We start from the raw sequence: 22,685 nt of genomic DNA on the forward strand, positions 1-22,685 counted from the left end.
TGCATACAAATCCCGAGTGAAGAAATATTAATTGTCAAAAATGGCCAACTGGCTTTGTCAGCACTGCGGACCTGATGAAGTCAATGCGCAGGCAACTCTTGATGCCTTTCTTAAAAATATTAAATGATCTCCGTAGACCCTCAAATATAAGACATAGGTACCTTGAAGTACATATCAAATCTTTGAATACTCAGTTCGACCAAAAGGATGACTGGGTGCAAATGGTGCGCTCATGAAAATAGCAACTTTAACTGATACGACAATGAAAGTACGGATCACTGAAATAGATGGCTCAAGAAACCCTTTTGAAAACCGATCAAATGGAACAAACATTCTATCATGACAATTACTAAGGTAACTTTTACACTTAAGCAAAACAGGGCTCCAGCTAGGTGCTGAAACAGGGACTTGTCAAACCATACAAACTGCAAATGATTGAGCTTTTGAAAACTAAGCAAATGGATTCATAAAGACTTGAAAATTTGCATGCTGACTCCCATTTATGCATAGAATTGAATCCATTTTGAATTATACCATGAAAATCAATGGGGAAAAAGATATAAGCACTCAAAGTAGGCTATTTGGTAAAATTTGCATTTGCACCTAAAATGCACTTTCAGCTCACCCCTTGAAATTGGTACTTGATAAATTGATCCAAACTAAAATCTGAAAGTTGCACATCATTGCATAGGCCAAATGAAAGGTGTAGGACATGCTTCCCAAGCCTTACCCCTTGAAAATCAACTAGCTCCATTTTACCCTCTCTCTAACTAGGCCACCTAAATGAGATTAGGTGCCTTTCTGAAAATGCAATATCAAAATTTTGAAATGGGGCTCAAAACTTGACTCAAATTTAATGAGTCCCAACATGGTCATCGGCTTACCTAAAGTTGGATAGGAACCAGGAAAGAAGATCTCCAACACTGGGGTTGAGAAGCTCATCAGTGCAACCCATGATGGAAGATCGATGAGTGTCAGCACCATCAAAGATACATATGTGAAATTTGCTAGCATGATCATCAGCTACAAGGTAACTCAATCAAGTCAATTAAACTTTGTTGCCAGTTCATGTATCCATGATGCATATCAAATGATAAAGAATAATGGAAAGTATTTTTAGGACCCGAAGGCAACTGAGAGGGGGGGGGGGTGAATCAGTTGTCTATTAATTTTAATCCAAATATAACTTAATCAAACTTGATGCATAATATCGGTAAACCAAACTTAATGCAAGTTGACAGTTTAATAGTTAATAACAGTACTTGTGAAACTTAATGCATGAAATAGAAATAGAAACAACATCCACAACACATAACACAGATATTTGTACGTGGAAACTCTATAAGGGGAAAAACCATGGTGGGAAAACTTACCCACAATCAAATGATACTAATGCAGATAGTATGTGTGTACAAATAGGGTCTGCACATGTAGAAAGGCCAACTGCCTAGAGCTCACTACTCAAATGGGAGTCGCAATGACTATAGTAGGATGGTTAAATCCTAAATAATGTACTCCTCAAAATAGCATCTTCATATGATGGATTCAGTACCAGTTAAGATCTGATAATCTCCTTCATACCTTCCTTGAATCTTCAAATGATGTCTGCATGAGTAGCTCTTCTTATATTCGCATATATAGAATATCACAACCTTACCATACCATATTACATTCCTTTCTTCACATAATCTCACAAATGAGATCTTACATATATACCAAAACCTAAGACCAAATGTGTAGGTCGGCTTACTAAGAATATTACAATTAAATTAAATGAATCAATATGTGATGCATCATGTCGGCTCAATGCATTTACAATAATAAGAAATCAATAAATCATCTCCATAACATGTCATGCTGGTCTGGAATAGATAACCAAATTGTCCAAACCCAATTGGACAAATAACCAAATCACCAAAACAAGTGTCCAAACCATGTCTTCAACATAACCAAGTAATCTCTAGATGATAATAGGTCATCCTCAGTGTCGGTGAACAATATAACCTGCTAGTCAACTAGATATCGGTGACTATGCATAAGTCACTGAACATGTCGGTGATAATAATGTGTCATTTCAACATAACCAAAGATCTCCAGAAAGATAAGTGTTGATAAGTGTTGACATCAATGACAAAACCAATGCAACACATCCATAATACTAACAATCTCCCCCTTTGGCATCAATGGCAACACAAGATGGAAAAACCATCTAAGTGCCAAAGCAGAAATGCCAATAAACCAAAAACCAACAATCTCCAAAAATCAAAATATAGAGAGTAACAATCTCTCCCCCAATGAATAATCTCTCCCCAAAGGATAATGTGTTTTTCCATAGATATCTCTCCCTCTTTGACATCAAATGCCAAAGCAATACAAATACTAGATACAACCAGTTCATAGAACCAATTACAAATACCAACTTATCCAACTACTCCCCCTGAAAAGTAGCTCTCCTCCATCAAAGACAGAAAAAGGTTTCTCTATTAATTTATGTCAGTCTGATGCCAATCTCCAATTGTCTAAGTCTCTATCGGTGAGGGTATTACCCCAAGGTTCTCTCTGAGATATTCAAAGGCTTCTTTAGGTAAAGGCTTTGTAAAGATATCTACAATATGCTCTTTAGTATTCACATAAACCAATTTCACTTCCTTTGATTCAACATTCTCTTTCAGAAAATTGTATTTGATAGAAACATGTTTAGTTTTAGAGTGAAATACCAGATTCTTTGATATATCAATTGCTACTGAATTATCACAATAGATGATTATAGGTTCTTTGCATTTAACCTTTATGTTCTTCAACATTTGCTTTATCCATAATACATGAGTACAATTAGTTGTTGCAGAAAAATATTCTAATTTTGTTGTTGATAATGATGTACAACTCTGTTTTTTGCTCGACCATGAAATCAATCTTCTACCAAGAAAGAATGCTCCACCCATGGTGCTCTTTCTGTCATCTACATCTTCTACCCAATTTGCATCTGTGTATGCACATAAAACATTTTTTTTATCTTTAGGATACCATAAGCCAAGATTTATTGTGCCTTGTAGATACCAAAAAATCCTTTTTACTGTTGATTCATGATTTTCCTTAGGATTACTCTAAAATCTTGAAACAATACATACTGCATTCATAATATCAGGTCTTATTTGATTCAAATACAGTAAACCTCCAATCATAGATTTATATCTTGTCAGATTAATAGGGGTTGAATCATCCTTCAGTGATAGTTTATCAGTTGTAGTCATAGGAGTACTTATTGGTTTAGAGTTTTCCATACCAAATTTCTTTAGTAGTTCCTTCAAGTACTTTGATTGACATAAGAATATACCTTTATCAGTCTGTGAAATCTGCAATCCTAAAAAGAATTTTATCTCCCCAATCATATAGACATTTCAAATTCTTCCTTCATCTTATTAGAAAAGTCTTTACACAATCCATCTTCTCCTCCAAAACTGATATCATCAACAAAAACTTCAATAACCAAGATGTCATCATTAGTCACTTTGAAATATAAGTTGTTGTCAGCATTACCTTTAGTGTAACCAAGCTTCAAAATATATTTGTCCAATCTAGCATACTAAGCTCTAGGAGCTTGCTTCAATCCATATAAAGCTTTCCTTAATCCGCAAACCATATCTTTGTCATTTGTCAAAGAAAATCCATCAGGTTGTTCAATGTAAACTTCCTCTTCAAGATCACCATTCAGAAATGCACATTTAACATCCATTTGATATACTTTATAGTTCTTGTGTGTTTCAAATGCAAGAATTAATCTGACTACCTCAATTCTAGCTACCGATGCAAAGGTTTCATTCTAATCAATTCCCTCTTTCTGTGAATATCCCTTACACATTAATCTTGCTTTGTTTCGGATTACCTTACCATCTTCATTAAGTTTATTTCTAAATACCCATTTAGTTCCAATTATATTTTTATTTTTAGGTCGGGGGACCAATGTCCATGTATTATTCTTTTCAATTTATTCTAATTCATCTTTCATAGGTTTATTCCAATGTTTATCTTCACATGCCTCAATGATAGATGCTGGTTCAATTTGAGAAATTAAACATACCTCTTCATTTTCTAGTCTTCCTCTTGTCATAACTCCTTGATACTTATTCCCAATTATTTGACTTTCAGAGTGATTCAATCTTACATACCTGTGTGTGTTCACTTGTTGTTCTTCAATCACCATGGAATTCTCTGATGATTCTAGTGTGACTGGATCTACATTCTATACCAGTGCACTTAGTGTAGGTTCATTTATGATAATATCAATTGTCGGTTCAGATTCTACAGATTTTGAATTACCTCTAAACTCTTCATCTATCTTCACATTTGACCTCTCAATGATTTTCTGCAATCTTTTATTAAAAAATCTATATGCCTTGCTCTTAGATGAATAACCAAGAAATATTCCTTCATCACTTCTAGGATCAAATTTACCAACATACTCATCTCTCCTAATATAACATTTTCTTCCAAATATTCTAAAATATTTAAGAGTATGAGTATTACCAACCCATACTTCATGAGGGGTCTTACCGGTTTCACCTTTGATGTGAACTCTGTTGAATGTGTAAACTGCTATATTCACTGTTTCTCTTCAATACACATAAGGTAGGTTTGCTTCTGATATCATGCTTCTAGCTGTATCTAGAATAGTTTTGTTCTTCCTTTCCACAACTCCATTTTGTTGGGGTGTTTGAGGTGCTGATAGTTGTCTTCTAATTCCATTCAGTTCACATAATGTATTAAATTCCTTAGATGTGAATTCACCTCCTTGATCTGATCTTAAACATTTATTTTTCTTACCAGTTTCATTCTCTACCATTGCCTTGAATAATTTGAATTTCCCAAAAGCTTCTGATTTCTCCCTGAGAAAAGTAACCCAACACATTCTAGAATAATCATCAATGATTAGCATAAAATATATATCTTCTTGTAGACTTCTAGTTCTTGTTGGACCACATAACTCAGTATGAATTAAGTCAAGAACATTATTGGATTTCTTTGGAATACTCTTAAAAGTTGTTCTAACTTGCTTTCTAAATTGACATTCCTTACATACCGGATTGTGAGGTTTTACAATCTTAGGTAAATCCCTTATTGCCTTAGTTGTACTGATCTTTACAATGCAATCAAAATTTATATGAAAAACTCTCTTATGCCATAACCAACTTTCATCAATGTGTGCAATCAAGCATGTCTTCTCATTGTTATTCAAATGAAAGATATTACCTCTAGTCTGATTACCGGTTGCAATTTCCAAACAAGTTCTATTCATAATTTTGTATTTTCCATTGTTGAATTGTAACTGAAATCCCTTTTCAACTAACTGACCAACACTTGAAATATTGTACTTGAAACCTTCAACATAATAAATGTTGTCAGTATTGTACTTAGCATCAGAAGATATAGTGTCTTTTCCTTTGATCAAATAAGCTTTATCATCTCCAAATCTTACTAGACCTCCATTGTATTTCTGAAAAGTTAATAATTCACTTTTATCACTAGTCATATGATGTGAACATCTGGAATCTATATTCCATTCATCCTTTTCTTCAACTTTAGCTACTAGGGCCTGTTCTACCGGTTGTACAATAGGTGTCGATTGATCTTCTATTATTGAAAAAAAATCCCATCCATTGTCTATTGGTTCCTCATCAGAATCATCAGTAACTCCTTCATCAACATAGTAACATGATTTGTCTCTATTCTTCTTAAATCTGTATCTCTGATATTCAGGGTTAGGCTTATATGTTCTTTTAGCTCCTTCTCTCAATCTTGCATGTCTATCAGGACACCTAGATGCCATATGACCAATTGTATTGTAGTTAAAACATTTAAAAGGTGCTTTACCTTCATACTTACTTCCAATAGGACCTTTAGGAATTTTCCTTGAAAATAGTGCTTCAAGCTCTTCCAGTTCTTCATTTTCCTATCTGATGTCTTCAAGTTCTTTTGCATAAAGTGCTTTCCAATCAGATCTCTTAGATGATGATGATGATGATGTTGTAGATGATGATGCTTTGAAAGTTAATTTTGTCTTAGTTGTAGCAACAGGACCAAATTCCTCAACCTCAAAAGCTGAAAGTTTTCCAACCAAAGTATCTCTAGATACTGATCTATTAGGCATTGTTCGCAATTCATTAATAGTAGATACTTTCATTTTGTATGCTGGTGGAAATTCTCTTAAAACTTTAGAAACAATCTCATCTTCACTTAAGGATCCTCCACAACATTGTATACCCAAAACAATTTTATTAACTCTTTCCATAAAAGCAGAAATTCTTTCATCTTCTTCCATTTTTCAGATGTTCATACCTGACTCAGAAGCATTCCAGTTTTGCAATTTTGACAGTGGTATCACCCTCATTCAATGTCTCCAATTTATCCCAAATAGCTTTAGCAGTAGATCAGTTTGATAATCTCACGATTTGCTGATCTAACAAGGCACTCAAAAGTGCTTCTCTTGCTTTGCAATCATTCTCCTGATCTTTAGCCAAGTTTGGTGGATTAGGTTGACTCTATGTAGGACCAACATAGCAATTATTTGTAACATCCCATATGTCTCTTCCAATACAATTCAAATGTGTCTCCATTCTGATCTTTCATATACCATAGTTAGTTCCATCAAATTTCAGACTGTCCTTCCTAAAATAGTTAGTTGCCATAGAATCTCCTCAAGCTATTAAACTTCTGCAAAAAGAGGACTTAGCTTTGATACCAATTGTTAGGACTTGGAGGCAACTGACAGGGGGGGGGGGGTGAATCAGTTGTCTATTAATTTCAATGCAAATATAGCTTAATCAAACTTGATGCATAATACCGGTAAACTAAACTTAATGCCAGTTGACAGTTTAACAGTTATTAATAGTACCGGTGAAACTTAATGCATGAAACAGAAAGAGAAACATCATCCACAAAACATAATAGATATATTTGTACATGGAAACCCTGTAAGGGGAAAAACCATGATGGGAAACCTTACCCACATTTAGATGATACTACTACAGATAGTATGCGTGTACAAATGGGGTCTGCACATGCAGAAAGGCCAACTGCCTAAAGCTCACTACTCAAATGGGAGTCGCAATGACTACAGTAGGATGGTTAAATCCTAAATAATGTACTACTCAAAATAGCATCTTCATACGCTAGATTCAGTATTGGTTATGCTCTGATAATCTCCTTCATACCTTCCTTGAATCTTCAAATGATGTCTACGTGAGTAGCTCTACTTATATTTGCATATATCGAATATCACAACATTACCATACCATATTACATTCCTTTCTTCACATAATCTCACAAATGATATCTTACATATATACCAGAACCTAAGACCAAATGTGTAGGTCGGCTTACTAAGAATATTACAATATAATTAAATGAATTAATATGTGATGCATCATGTTGGCTCAATGCAATTACAATAATAACCAATCAATAAATCCTCTCCATAACGTGTCGTGCTGATCTAGAATAGATATCGCTTGCCAGTCCATAACCTAGACCAATTTGTTGGTAACAACAAATATGTCAAGCCAATTGGACCAATAACCAAATCACCAAAACAAGTGTCCAAACCATGTCTTCAACATAACCAAGCAATCTCCAGATGATAATAGGTCATTGTCAGTGTTGATGAACAATATAACCTATCAGCAAACCAAATCTGGTGACTGTGCATAAGTCACTGAAGATGCTAGTGAACATAATGTGTTAGTTCAACATAACCAAAGATCTCCAGAAAGATAAGTGTTGATAAGTGTTGACATCAATGACAAACCCAATGCAACGCATCCATAATACCAACAAGTATGACTTGTGTGAATGGTTGAGAAGTGAATTAATGTTAAATCTTGGCAAAATCAAAGGTGTTGAGAAAGGAACATTTCGATTTGGCAATCCTATTGTCTGCTTGATGTTGCATTTCATGAATGCGCTACCGAGTTTGGGAAAGAAATGTTGGGATCATGACATACTGATAGGTATGCAGGTCAAAGATGCAATCACTAGTCTTGGTAGTAATAGGGATGAGAAGATCTGGGGCTACTTTAAAACTTTTCAAGAGAACATGAGACTGGGGAAGAGAATCTCCAAACACATTGTAGAGAAATACTCCACTGATATTTGCTTCATGGTAAAAATAGATGAGACACTCATGGAAGCAGTGGAACCTAGAACAATATGGGTTACTGAATTAGGTTATGAATTTGATGACAACATCTTGGAGCTATATGCTAAAATGTTGATTGATGCTCCTTTGGATGATAAGGTTGAACACTTTGACACTATAGAGGAGAAGGATCTTGATGTTAAAATTGGTTTCACCAAGAAAAGGAGGGAAAAGAAGATAGACAAAATATCTGCATTTGTTCAAAATGTAATTCATATAATAGATACAGAACTAGGTTCTGGATCTAAACCGGTAGATCACCCAGCAACGGCTAGTGCTCCTAAGGTAAAGAGGCCTCAGACTTTCATTTCTTCTATCACTTTTGACTCTGATCCAAAGGATAATCAACCTCTTGCATTCAAAAGGGTACAAAGGAAGAAAGTTGACAAGCCTCCGGTAGAAGAGAAGAAGGTGGAACCAAGAAGGAAGATAGTAAGAAAGGTAACAACAACATCCACACCTCCGGCAAGGAAACCTACATAGAAGAGGCAACCTGCTCCATCCACTCATGCAACCCCCAACAAGAAGAAAAATAGTGTGATAGATGAAGGAATTGAATATGGTAATGTTATCACCATTCCCCCAATGATCTGTGCAAAATTGATATATGAGGTAACTAAAGATGGAATATTCAAGAATGTGTCAAATTTCTATGAAAATTTAGATGATAATGAGCAAAATGAAATGGAAGAAGCAATTTGGTTACATTTAGATGTATATAAGAAGGCTTTGGTAGAGATTTTGAAGTAAATTCCTTTATCATTGTATAATAAGTTAGATGCAAGGAGATTAGATGCAATCAGGAGGGACAAAGAGATTAAAGAAGTTGAACTTTTGAGTATGTATGGTTCTATAAATAATGAGGAAATGAAAAGATGTATAGAATTTGCAAATAGAACAATATTTAGCAGTAAACCCCAACAAATAAGCTTAATGATGGGTGTAGACACCTAAAAATGTCGTTGTTATCACTGTTTTAAAAATGGATGTTCTCAGTCCATAATTGGCTAGGTTTTTTGAAAATTTTGAGTCTGGTATGCCCTCATTGCTTTAAAATTATTTTAAGTCCTAAGGAGTTCAGAGTTTTAGGTTTTAAGTCACTTCAATATCTGAGAAAAAACCTTTGGTTTCTAATCCTACGTTACTTTATTCACTTAAGTGATGGGTCCTCTTGTCATGCAAAGTGTTCCCCCCGTTGCTATTTACCTAGGCGGTCCCTTTAAATGTTTTAAATTTTATTCACCTTTAAACTTGCCTTTTCTAATGTTCGTCGGGCCTTGTAAAAGTCAATCAACTCTCAGTCAATCGAATGGCCTGCATGGATTTGTGAACTCAACATGCCCGAAGATTACCTATCGTGAAATAGTGAAAAGGTTTGGTGGGACCCAGCAATGAGGACTTCACCCTTGGCTAAAGGGCGATCAGCTTGGAAAGAGATCAATGGCTCGCATTGATTCGCAGTCGGGAGGTGCCCGTGGTTTACAAGTTGTGAAATGGTGAAAAGATGGTGGGCCCGGGTGAAGTGGTTAGTAGAAAGAGTAACAACAGTGCAAGTCTCTGAGATCAAACGGCCTGCATTGTTTTGCGAGATAAAGATAACTGAGTTTTACCCTTCGTGAAATAGCGAAAGAGTTTGGTGGGCCCAACGTCCAAGCTTTGTCTGAAGATTAAAGACCAATCATGTTTTATCTGATCGGATGGCCCTCGTTATTTCATGAGATCAAAGTGCACGTGTTTTAACTATTGTGAGATAGCGAAAGGTTGTGGCAGGTGCCAGAAGCCGGTGGGTTTTCAGACGAGTAAAGAGTGAGTGGTTCAGAGAATAATCAATGGCCTGCATTGACTCGCAACCCAAAGATGCTTGAGAGTTAGTATTCGCGAAATGGCGAAATGACATGGCATTCCAAGTGAGAAGTCCAGGAGGTAGGAATCACGAATCAAAAGGTAACACATGTCGTCCAAATCATGTAAATCAAAGAACAAACTTGGCGACCAAGTGGTAGGCCCAACAAACAAAATGACGTAAACTGAAGACAAAGGGGATATATGTCAGGCACAGGTGGCAATGAAAGAAGTGGATCCTACTGAAGTCTTTCAATGAGTAAGAGGTTGACACGTTAGTCCAAAAGGGATTGAATGACAAAGTGGAAAGCACTGATTCAGAGGGCCCATGTCTACAGGTTCTAACCGTTTGATAAGGGATGAGCATCTTAAGAAAGATCTGATGACGAGCATTATTTCACAACCCAAAGATGTGAGCTTGTTACCATTTACGAAATGGCGAAGAGGGTTAGCAGTAGCTGATTTGAACACAGTTAGTAATATAAACCACCAGGTTAAGAAAGAGTAAAGACCGATCAAGTTTTAGTTGATCAGATGGCTAGCACAATTTCGTGAGGACAAGATGCAAGATGGTTACCTATCACGAAATAGCGAAAAGGTTTTTCAGTCCGTTGCCAAATGAGGAAAAGTCAAAAGCTAAAAGTCGATCAAGTTTCAGTTGATCGGACGGTCAGCATGATTTCATTAGATGAACCTGCAAGCACTTTATGCTTTGCAAAACAATGAAAGAAGAAAAAGAAAAAATACTCAGAGCAGTTCTGACCCGTTGGAGCCAAACTTACAAATTCTTTTATGAATTCAATTCTGAAGGGACGACCAAAGCATGCGGTGTTAATGTTGCAGTTAAGGAGCCAAATTGCCATATATATCCCTGCATCAATTGAATGAGGGTATCATTTCATAGAAGAAGTTGCAGAGGGAGTTGGTGCAAAGCAGAAGTTTGCAAACCAAAAATCAGGTTCTCTTCTTCTTTGTTTACCCTTTGCTTAAAGATTGATGAATTATGCTCTTGTGCTGATAGAACATTGTTTTGATTGATAATTGGCTTAGTTGCATACTTTTTAAATGTGACCTAGAAGAGAATTAACAGGGAAGGTAAATTACCAGGACCGAAATATTTGTGATGATTTTCATGAGTATTTAACCATGTCAACCAATGTTAGGGCTAGAGCTAAGGAATTAGTACCAAAGAACCCCCATCTGAAAATTGGGGATGGTTTATATGATAAAGGAAATTGGTTGAGGGACCCAGAAATAGGGATATCCGGTCTCAGTTTGTTTAAAGTGGGTTTTGGTCAGAGACAAGCCTCTTCCCCTATGAATAGTATCTAGGATTTAGATGTGGGAAAAATTGTGGTCCCTGGTGTGTTCATGGACGTTGATTTGTTGACCTTAATAGCACAAAGTTATGACCCTACTGCCAGATGCATCAAAAACATAAAGGGATCAGCCCTTGTTGAAATCAAGGATGAAGAATTTAGAAATGTTTTCAAGCTTAGTGAAGCTTCCAGCTATCTTGAGCCTATTGATTTTGAGGCATTAACCCAAGATTACAATGCGAAAAGAGATCATTTTAGGAGTGGCCCATTGAGAGAATTTTTCGTCAAAATAGGAGGATTAGCAGTTGTAGGCCCTAGCACAATGGAGCCATTCTCCTTGAATCTGTTTACCTTGAGAGCTAAGGGTATGTATTGGATGCTGTGTCAAATTTTTGGGGAAGATGCTAAGAAAAACATGCCAGTCCATTATATGTTAATGATTGCCCAAATTTTAAACCCTTCCCTGGCCATAACATTTGAATTTCCTCCTTTCCTCACTAATTTTATCCATGCAGGCCTAGTATGAATTAAAAATGGTAAGGTAGACAAGCCATTTGGATGGTATTCCTTGTTGATGCATATGTTTCTTTTCAAAGGGGTAGATTTTTTTGCAAAAGAGATGGACCTAGTTAAGGTCATGGATAAAGAGGAGATGCCAGTGCAATTGTGGAGTACTATTCTATCTTGGGATAATAAGGATGCAAGTTATCTGAAGTTTGATAGATGCTTTGCATCTAAGATTAGAGTGCTATTATGTGTAGAAAACACTAGGATTCCCAAAGCTCTCTTGAAATTCCTTAGGCCCAAGGAGTTTGTAGAGGACATCAAGATTGTTCATAACTAGGGAGATATGTATTTGTATCCAGTCTCTACTATTTTGAGAGTATATGGTTTCAGAGGAACCCCCTAATTACTACCTTATCAAGTTCCATTGAAGATAGGGATTGCAGAGGTGTTGAGACGGATTGGTGGAGTGTAGGAAGCCGAGTTGACCAACAGGGGTAAAGGGACAATTTTCCCAACCATCTCAATGGCTCATCATTTTGTAATAACCAAAGGTGGATGGAAGTACTTTGAAGAATTATTTGCATCGTACATGTTATCAACTACAGTATCAAGGTGTGTCGACCCTAAATATTTCTTCAACGTCATGTTCAGAAAGAGGGCAGTATGTAAGATCAGGCCTCGTCAATTTCAGTTTCCTGAAGATTTGATCAGGAATGAATTCAATCTAGATGAGCAGGAGCTAAGGAAGGAGAAGTGGATTCCTACAACAGAGTCATTAACTTCATCCACCAATTTGATTCTAGCTATGATCCTGTTTCCAATTTTACCCCATTTGAGGAAAAGATTAAATTCTTGATCCTTTATTTTGAGGATTTAATGCAAACCCTGAAGGAGAAGTGGATTGCCTACAACAAAGTCCTTGACTTCATCCACCAATTTGATTCTCGCTATGATCCTCTTTCCAGATTTACCCCATTTGAGGAAAATATTAAATTCTTGATCCTTTATTTTGAGGATTTAATGCAAACCTTGAAGGAGAAGAGAGAGGCCATAATGCAAAATGATCCTAACAAGAATAAATTGGTCCTATCCAAGCCCGCCTTTGCTAAGACTATTCCACCAGGTAACTCTATAATGCAGAGAAAATCTAAATACACTGTGATGATGCCAGTGTCAGGGGAACCTTCTACTTGTAAAGGGAAGAGGGCCATTGAAGATATTATAGATATTCAGGATTCACCAAAAAGGCAGAGGGTAGGAAAATAAATTGAATCTGATGACCCTCAGTACTCTCCCTCTCTGTCTGCAATTCATATAGGAGATGAGAAAGTTTTGGCGAAGCAATTATTACAATTAGGGAGTCTAGGTGAAATTGCATACACTGAAAATGAGACTCAAGAAGGAATGCTAGAGGAGCCACCTAGTGCTGAAATGGATATAACTGATGGTGAGCTACAAGGAAAAGAGTTGGAAATCACTATCAAGCAAGCTAGTGAAGAATTCCTAGCTGACAGCAATTTTGTTGCATCTGGTGCTTTCATGCAGTTTCTTCGGAAACAAAATATTGATCAATTCAAGATGATATGTGCAAAAAGAACAAGTGAACAGCCTCATAAAGATACAAATTCAATAGAAGAAGAGGTCAAATAAGAAATGATGGCTGAATTCAAAGCCATCACTCCTGAGGCCGGAAGGGAAATGGTTTCAAAAGTCGGTGTGCTAATTCTCCCTGAATGGGATATAGCTGATGCTTTGGTCTTGGAAGTTGTCAGGAAGGAAACCAAGCCAATGAAAGGAGTGGTATTTAGTAAAGATGATGCCTCTCTGGTAATGTGGTCCCTTAAAAGAGATGAGGGTAGAAGAAGGAAGGACACCTCAGAGTCTAATCTATTAGGAGGAATGATAGTTAGGAGAGTCCAGGACATAGGGGTGGTGGAAGCAGCTAGTACTGTTTTAGAGATTGCTAAGTTCAATGTAGCAGTAGTAGAGAAGGAAGAAAAGGAAAGGGCTGATCTTCAAATCAAATTGGAGACAGTTCTAAAGGCTTATGATTAAGCAAAGAAGGAGGTAGCCAGGAAGGACACTATCATTGCCAAACTTCAAAGTCAGTTGATGGGATAATACCAAAAAGGTGAGTCCTCTACCTTAGCAATCTCTTCATCTCCAGCAAGACCTCCTCCTACTAGTCCCATCATAGAATTCCCTCCTTCTCCTATGCTTTCTGGTTCTCAACCAACTGAGACCTGTCAACATGAATTGGAAAAAATGAAACAGGCTCAGGCCTTATTTGCAAGCAAATATGAGGAGAAGATAAAAGCTACAATTTTGAGTTTTGCTGATAAAATTGATGTTCCCACAGTACACATAAATATGAAGAGGATCTTCGACACTCTTAGTGAGTTAAATGAGGACAAGGCTATTTTAGAGCCCATTCTGAATAAATGGTTTCCTAGAGAAGTGGACCTAGAACTAATGTGTGCATCATATGATGAAGCTGGGTCTGATGTTGTTATTAAGTCCATATGTGAGTTGACCAAGCATTTTGACAAAGGTGGTAGAAGGAAGAGCTAATGTGGAGAGGAAGGCCAACTTGTATAGGAAAGAGTATACCGAGCACAAATTTGCATTGTTTCCTGGAGGTTTTGTTAATCAAAATCAGTTGAAAGATAAATAGGTATGGCTAGATGAGTTAGGGGCTAATTTATCCTTAAGGGTAAATGAAATAATTAATAAAGATGACACCTCAACCTTTGTTAAAACAATTGAGGAAATAGAGAAGATCAAATCACATTATGGGTTTTTGGATTCAGAGGTAATGAAAGCGAGGAACGCTTGGAAAAAGTTATTAAAGTTGAATAAAAGGCTTATTGGTCACTCATGGCCTACTGATGATCTTTTCCAAGAGTGGTCCAAGAAATATGCGGTGCAAGAAGAAGATGCTCCAGATTAGTTGGAAGATGCTCCAGGATAGTTAGAGGGTATTGCAGAAGAGTCACCAACTGAAAAGGCCGCTGAGTCAGAAAGAGACTTGTAACTATTTTTTGAACAAAGTATAGTTGTAACAAATTTTCCTAGGGAAGTCGAAAGCTTTGTGCATCCATGTTGTTATAAATGGATACCAAGACTGTGGAAAAAGGGATCGCAAGAAATTTGTAAGGAAATGCTATAGAAATTTATCTGAGCTTTTTTCTAAGTCTTATGGAGAACATTCAAGTGTTTTGTAATATTTTCTGAATTAATATCAATACACAGACTATCAACTTTGAGCCTAGAATCCGTGTTGTCTTCAAGTGTGCTCACAAATATTTACTATTTTCAATTTGAGTAATCTAGGGTTATTGATTTGAGTAGGGGTTGTAAGGCAATCTTAAATAGATGTGTTTCTTAGCTTTTCTCTTTAGGAGGGGAATTAAATATGCAAGAATCATTTCTATCAGTAAATTCCTTGTGGGAGACTTTGAATTTGATGAATTCTATCTAGTTTGATGAGGGTAAATTCTTATGTATGCCAGGCATATGTGGGGGTTTATAAAAGTCAAGGTGATGGGATGTATGGAGATGTTTAATTGTGAGACTATTGTTTAAACTTAGATGACTCTGTGGCCTGGATAAGGCACTGGTATCTATTGTGATTATCTTTTACATATCTTGTAGGTCTATACTGAATATGAGCATAAGCTTTGTTTCTTTTTTTTTAGTTATTTTTAAGGTGATAAGATTCATTGATTTTTGGACTAGTTTACTGTGGATCTGTTTTAAAAGGTGTGAAGTTAATTCACATAAGGTATACCCACCTAAACTTTGGATAAGTTTGAAGTGTAGAAGGTTCATCAAACCTTGTCATATGTTGCTCTGAAGTTTCCTTCTCCTTGATTTCTCTTTTGCAGATAAAGTTTATTATTTTATTATAAGGGATTTTAGGGGGAATCAGAATTTGGGAACAACAAAAGTGGTGAATCTGCTAGGGAGAGTCACTGTATGAATCCAAATGTAGATTGGTGTTTAAAATTAGTAAAGAAATAATCACGGTGTGTCTGTGGTACAGATCGATGTTTTAATGAAATATAACTGTTGTCTGGATATCTTTATTTAGAAGTTTTTGTGATATTTGATATGTGATTTTGGTCTGAAGATTAGCAATATTTTGTTCAAGCTTGTTTTCATATTTCCCATAGTTTTGTGGGTGGTGACTCTGTTAGTCATAACCAATCCTTGTGAAATAAAGAAAATTCAAAGAAGGAAACAAGCACAATGCAAGGAGGAAAAAACACCAGATCCTTCATGAAAAAGCATCCTCGTGAGATGTTGCAAGAGGGATTACTTGAATAGTCACGAAGAGGTCAAAAGAGATCAGTATTACATGAGCCATCAAATGTTGCCTGGGTGTAGAAAAGTAACAATACTAGTAAGATATCTGATAGACCTGTCTATGCAAACTCAAATTCTTCTTCCAGAGAATCTGAACATGATGTATTAGGTTTCCATTCTAGATTATTTGGAAATACAGATGATGTTCATGCTTTAAATCAAGATATATCTCATGTTAGCCTTTTCGGGAGAGACAGAAGTAGTTCTAATGTAGTCAGACATCCTGTACCTAGAACGGTTGATGGAAGCATCAACTTGATTGATATAGACCAAGTTAACATATCTGACTCTGAGGAGATTTTCCCTGATGAAGATAAAGTATCCAAATTAGAGGACCTAAATAGAAAGGTTCATCACTTAATCTCCTTAAGAGCCCAAAAGGAAGCAAATAGGGAGAAGGAAGTCAGAACTAAACTGATGGAAAGAGATAGACTTCTCTGGCAGATTGCTGATCTTGAATTGTTGGCCCAAGAAAAGAAAAAGAGTGATGATGAAGATCCTATGATCAGGGAAATTCTAGTTCCCAAAGCTAAGCCAGCACATAAATCAGTAATCCAACCAAGCAGAGAAGTTCTTAGTGACCCACAGCCTACCAAGAATAATATTGATAAAGGCAAGCGTGCAGAGAAGTTCTTAGTGACCCAGAGCCTGCCAAGAATAATATTGATAAAGGCAAGAAAAAATGCATGGAAGGTGGGTTAGGATCAAAGACTACAGTGGATATCTCCCATAGATTATCAGCACATGAGAGGGAGATGGAAAGAATGAGGAAAGAAAAGAAAGATCTACAAATGGAGCTAGAGAAAGCTGAGTTAGAAGCAGCTAACCAAGAGGTTAAAAGAAAAATTGGATATCTAAAAGCTCCCCCTATCATCTTCCCATCGGAAGACCTCAATAATCACATTCCTCAGCAAGTTTCCCTCCCCCTTGTTAAAATCTAGCCCACTTTGCTTATCAATACAACAATAGCCAGTTAAGCCCCTGTAATTAACTAGAATAATCAAATCTCTCAGACTCAAATCCCTACTGTGAGAATGAACATGGGTAATAACAATGTTGTTAACCCTTTCCAAAGGAGACCCATCTATTTAGAGAAGTACAGGTAGTTATTTTTTGATGGAATTCCAGGATATCCCAACCATGTTCCTATTGAGTTAAGGGATAGACTCCATAAGTTTGCTGGAAATAATGCAATTAGTGCAGAGGAGCATTTAAAATCTTTTGGTGACTTGATAAATGATTATGAGATAGTAGATGAAGATGTCATAATGAAATTGTTTGTCCAGTCCCTAATAGATAATGCAAGAGATTGGTATAGGGGTCTCCCTGTTAATAGCATTGGGTCTTGGGAGGATTTCAAGAATTGCTTTCGAGAACAATATGGTGACAAAACAAATGTGAGTTTCATGTTAAATGAATTCAATAATATTAGAAAATCTAATAATTAAATGGTCATTGATTTCAATGCTAGATTTTAGAAAGCCATGCATAGGTTGTATCAGGTGATGAGATTGGATGATAACATGTGCCTAAACACTTATTACAATGCATTTGATTCCAAAATGGCTTATATTTTAAGGGATAAGAATCCACATAGCCTGAGAGATGCTTTCAGAATTGCTATCAATGTGGAGAGCAATAGGAAAGCATCCAGAAAATTAGGGAGAAGAATTGATGGTAGGCTATGGCAGAAAACAAAACAACAACCAAACAAAATTTCTAAGGAGGAAGATAAGCTAGAAAAGCTAGTCACTGCTATGAAGGATCTAACTGCTAAGGTAAATAAAAATGATAAGCCTCACTATAATTGGCAAGATAGACCTCCCAGATTGTATGATATGCCTTATAATACCAACTGGAAGGATGGTAAACCTAAAAATGAGAAGCCTAAGAATGTTCAGAGCCAGGATACCCCTGATCCCTTAAAATGAAAAAATGTTCACAACATAGAGAACACTCCTTGGTGTATTGCTTGTGATGGGCCACATTCTCCACATCAGTGTGCAGTTGCTTAAGCCCTAGAAGAGTCCATGAGACAAGAGGTTGAGCCTGATATTAATATGTTTGAAACCATTGTAGAAAGTGATGAGGAATCTATACAAAGTGAATTTAGTGATGTGTTGGATAGTAAAGGGTCTTTCCAAGGACAATTAACACTTGATTGGCATCCTACTCTAAATATGGTAACCATTGAGGATGAAGAAGTTCATCTTAGAAGGCCTAGTGAGGAAGAAGTAAAAAATTTCACTAAGGTGGCTATAGCTAAAGCCAAGCACAATTACAATCTGAGGAGTACCAAAAGGGATAATGATCAGGGTGAACCTGGTTCTATGTTTATAAAAGAGGTATTCCAGAAGAAAGCAGCAAGTAGTGCTATTTTGCCTCAAGTTGGTCAAGAGAAGAAATATCAAGTTAAAGAAGTGCCCAAGGATACAGATACTAAAGCTACTAATGATATGCAAGGAGCTACCACAACAAAGAAGGCAACTCAGCCTAAGGCAGAAAAAGCTAAAGCTAATACTGAGTTGAGAAGTAATTCTACATTTGACATGGCTCAGGCTCTTACACAAATGAAAGTTATTGTCCCATTAATAGAGTTATTGAAAATAAAAGAACATAGGGAAGTTGCCTTGTCTTTGTTTTCTAACACATCTGATAGTAACATAGTCTTACCTACCGGTTCAGTTAAAGATGGAAAGGATCAGGAGTTCCAAGCCCCAGAAGTTTATGTAGGAACAACTATTACTCAAGAACCTTCACAGGTAGATCCTTTTTATGTCACTTTGTTAGTGAATAACCGGTTGATAAAAAATTGTATGATAGATTCAAGTGCAGCTGCCAATGTAATGCCTTATGGTGTTATGAAAGAATTAGGATTGTCAGTGACTACAATATATGGGAAATGCTATGCTATGGATAACATAGAAGTTCCCATGATAGGTACAATGAGAGATGTTGATGTGAAGATAGCAACATTCCTTGAAGCGACCTATAAGATGGATGTTATTGTCACTGACACTAAGCCTCATTATGGCATGTTATTATCCAGGCAGTGGGCAGCAACAGTAGGCGGAAATGTCCAATTGGATTTATCTTACGCTACCATCCCAATCAATGGGAATCAAGTCAAGTTATACAGAGAACCACGTGCTCCTAGAGTAATTGAAAATGTGGATCCTAGCATGCTCAATTGTATGATTGATGTGGATCTTGACAACTTCAGAGTACAACCAATTTTACCTCAGTTAAAGAATATTGACTCCATTGTGATTGAATTAGAATCACAATAGCATGGTCTATGGAAAATGTATTTTGATGGAGCTTGCTCCAAAGAAGGGTCTAGAGCAGGAGTTCTTTTTGTATCCCCATCAGGTATAACTTTTAAATATTCATTTTTATTAGCTTTTCAGTGCATAAACAACACTGTAGAATATGAATCTCTATTATTGGGGCTTGAAGTTGCAAAGAGGCATGGGATACAACTATTGAAAGTTTTAGGAGATTAAGAATTGGTTGTCTCTCAAGTAAGATCCAAATATGCATCAAAAAATGATAGATTGAAAAGATATAAGCATGCAGTTTGGGATGCCATTGAGCATTTTAGTGCTTTTTCTATTAATTGGATAGAGAGATCAAAGAATATCATGGCATAATTTTTAACCAATGTTGCATTGAAAAATGATGATGCAACACTAACCGACATATCCACTATGGAAATAAAATCTAGACCTGCCATCCCTGATAATGTGTATAATTGGCAAGTTTTTGCTGATGATGAAGATATTCTTAGGTTCATTCAATGCATTGATGATTATGATGGACATAAAATTGACTGCAATGCATTAGTAGAGGTGATTGATGATAGAGAGACAGTATTCGGCAATGACTTGGTTCAGTTGGAAACAAATGAGATACTGAAAGGGTTGGTAGAGCTTGAAGGCATGTTCAGTTATAATGACAGTCACCTGCATCAACAATCTACTACCAAGTTAGAAGAATTGGAGGAAGTAAACTTGGGGAAAAAATTATCCCCTAAGATGGTATACATTGGAAAAAAATTTCCTCCTCATGTCAGAACTAATCTTATCAGTTTATTGAAAAGATATAAGCATGTGTTTGCTTGGTCCTATGAAGACCTAAAGGCGTATTAACAAGACCTGTTTCAACATGAAGTTCCTTTACTTCCAGATGCTAAGCCTTTCAGACAAAAGCAGAGACCTATTAATCCCCTACTAGAAACCAAGATGCAGCAAGAATTGACTAAGATAAGAGAAGGGGGGATTATTAAACCTATAAGACATTCTTCATGGGTCTCCAATTTGGTCCCAGTTAGAAAGAAAAATGGGGACATAAGATTGTGTGTTGATTTTAGAAATTTAAATGTTGCTTCCTTGAAGGATAATTATTCTTCTCCCAATATGGAAGCCATGCTGCAAAGAGTAACTGGCTATGATCTTTTGTCAATGATGGACGGTTTCTCAGGGTATAATCAGGTGCTAGTGAAGGAATTTGAGCAGTTCAAAACCGCTTTCACCACCCCTTGGGGAACATATGTTTATGTAAGAATGCCATTTGGATTAAAAAATGTTGGAGCTACATTTCAGAGAGAAATGGATGTATCCTTCAAAGAATTCATCAACATCATCATGGTAGTGTACCAAGATGATTTAACCTGTTTCTCCAAAAGAGCTGATGACCACTGTGGACATTTGGAACAAGTGTTCAGTAAGGCTTTGGAATTTGGTGTGTCAATAAACCCTAAGAAGTGTCATTTTGCAGTTACTGAAGGGAAGTTGCTGGGGCATATTGTCTCCAAGGAAGGGGTAAGGATAGACCCTGAAAGAATTGAAGCAATAAACAATGTGCCTGAACCAAAGAGTGTTAAAGGTATTCAGTCTTTTTTAGGAAAAGTTAATTTTGTTAGAAGATTCATTGCAAACTTTGCAGAGGTGGTAAAGCCTATTGTTAGACTGCTCAAGAAGGATGCCAAGTTTTGCTAGGATCAAGAAGCTTCAAAGGCTTTTGTTGAGATTAAAAGGGCCATTCAGGAAGCACCTGTGTTGAAATCCCCTTATTATAGTAAGCCCTTTTCTTTGTTCTCTTTTGCTTCATATCATATAGTAGCTGCAATGTTGTTGCAAAAGGATAATGAAGGATTTGAACATCCCATAGCTTTCTATAGAAAGCCTTTACAAGCAGCAAAATTAAGGTATGAGATCATGGAAAAATAGGCATATGCTTTGGTTAAAGTTGTCAAGGCTTTTAGGCCATATCTTGTAAATGCACAAGTAGTTGTTTACATTCCACATGCTATAGTCAAGGACATTTTATCCCAATCTGAGGTCATAGGAAAAAGGTGCAGATGGATCAATAAAATCCAAGAATTTGATTTGGAAATAAAGATCACCAAATTGGTGAGAGGCTTAGGCCTGGCCAAGCTTATGGCTAAATCCAATCTTCTTGATGTTGAAATGAACAATGTTGAAGTTGAAAACATTGTAGTCACCAGCATTGAAAAGCAACCCTAGTATTCAGAAGTTGTATATTTCTTGAGAGATGCTACATTTTCAGAAGGGATGACCCAAAATCAGAAAAGGACACTAAAGCTTAAGTCTCAAAAATATGTTCTCATTCAGGGTGACCTTTTTTGGAGAAATAGAGATGGGGCATTACTAATGTGTTTGGATAAATTCCAGGCCAAGAAAGTGTTGATTCAAATGCATGATGGAGTATGCGGAGGTCATTACTCTACTAAGACAACTGCTAGAAAGATAGTCCAGGCTAGGTATTATTGGCCTACCTTATTTAAAGATGCTCATGAACATGTTAAGAAATGTGACCCATGCCAGAGGTTTTCATCCAAGTTAAAATATGAAGGAGCTTTACCTTTAAATCCGGTCATAGTGGAAGCCCCTTTTGTCTAGTGAGGCATTGATTTTATTGAAGAAATTGTTGAAAGATTAAGAAGAGGCCACATATGGATTATAGTAGCAACTGACTATTTTACTAAATGGATCGAAGCTATACCCACCAGGAGAGCTACAAGTAAAGTTGTCATCGATTTCTTGATAGATAATGTTATAACTAGATTTGGAGTCCTTGCAAAATTAGTAATGGATAATGCTATGAGTTTTAGGTCTGAAGAGTTTGTTACATTTTGCACTAGTCATGGGATAATTATGTCCTACGCTTCACCCTATCATCCTCAAGGGAATGGACAAGCTAAATCCAGTACTAAAAGCCTCTTGAACATTATTAAGAAAATCCTAGAAGAGAACAAGAGGTCACGGGATCAAAAGTTGAAATTAGCTTTGTGGGCTGACCGAATTACTGTCAAGAAGGCCATTGCAATGTCACCTTTTGAACTGGTTTATGGTACACAAGCTAGAGTGTTAGTAAGAAATCTTCTTCCAGTATATAAATTCCTGCAAGCTAAAGACATGGAGTTGTCTGAGCCT

The sequence above is a fragment of the Cryptomeria japonica genome, chromosome 6 (assembly GCF_030272615.1).
Source record: "Cryptomeria japonica chromosome 6, Sugi_1.0, whole genome shotgun sequence".
Classification (NCBI taxonomy): domain Eukaryota; kingdom Viridiplantae; phylum Streptophyta; class Pinopsida; order Cupressales; family Cupressaceae; genus Cryptomeria; species Cryptomeria japonica.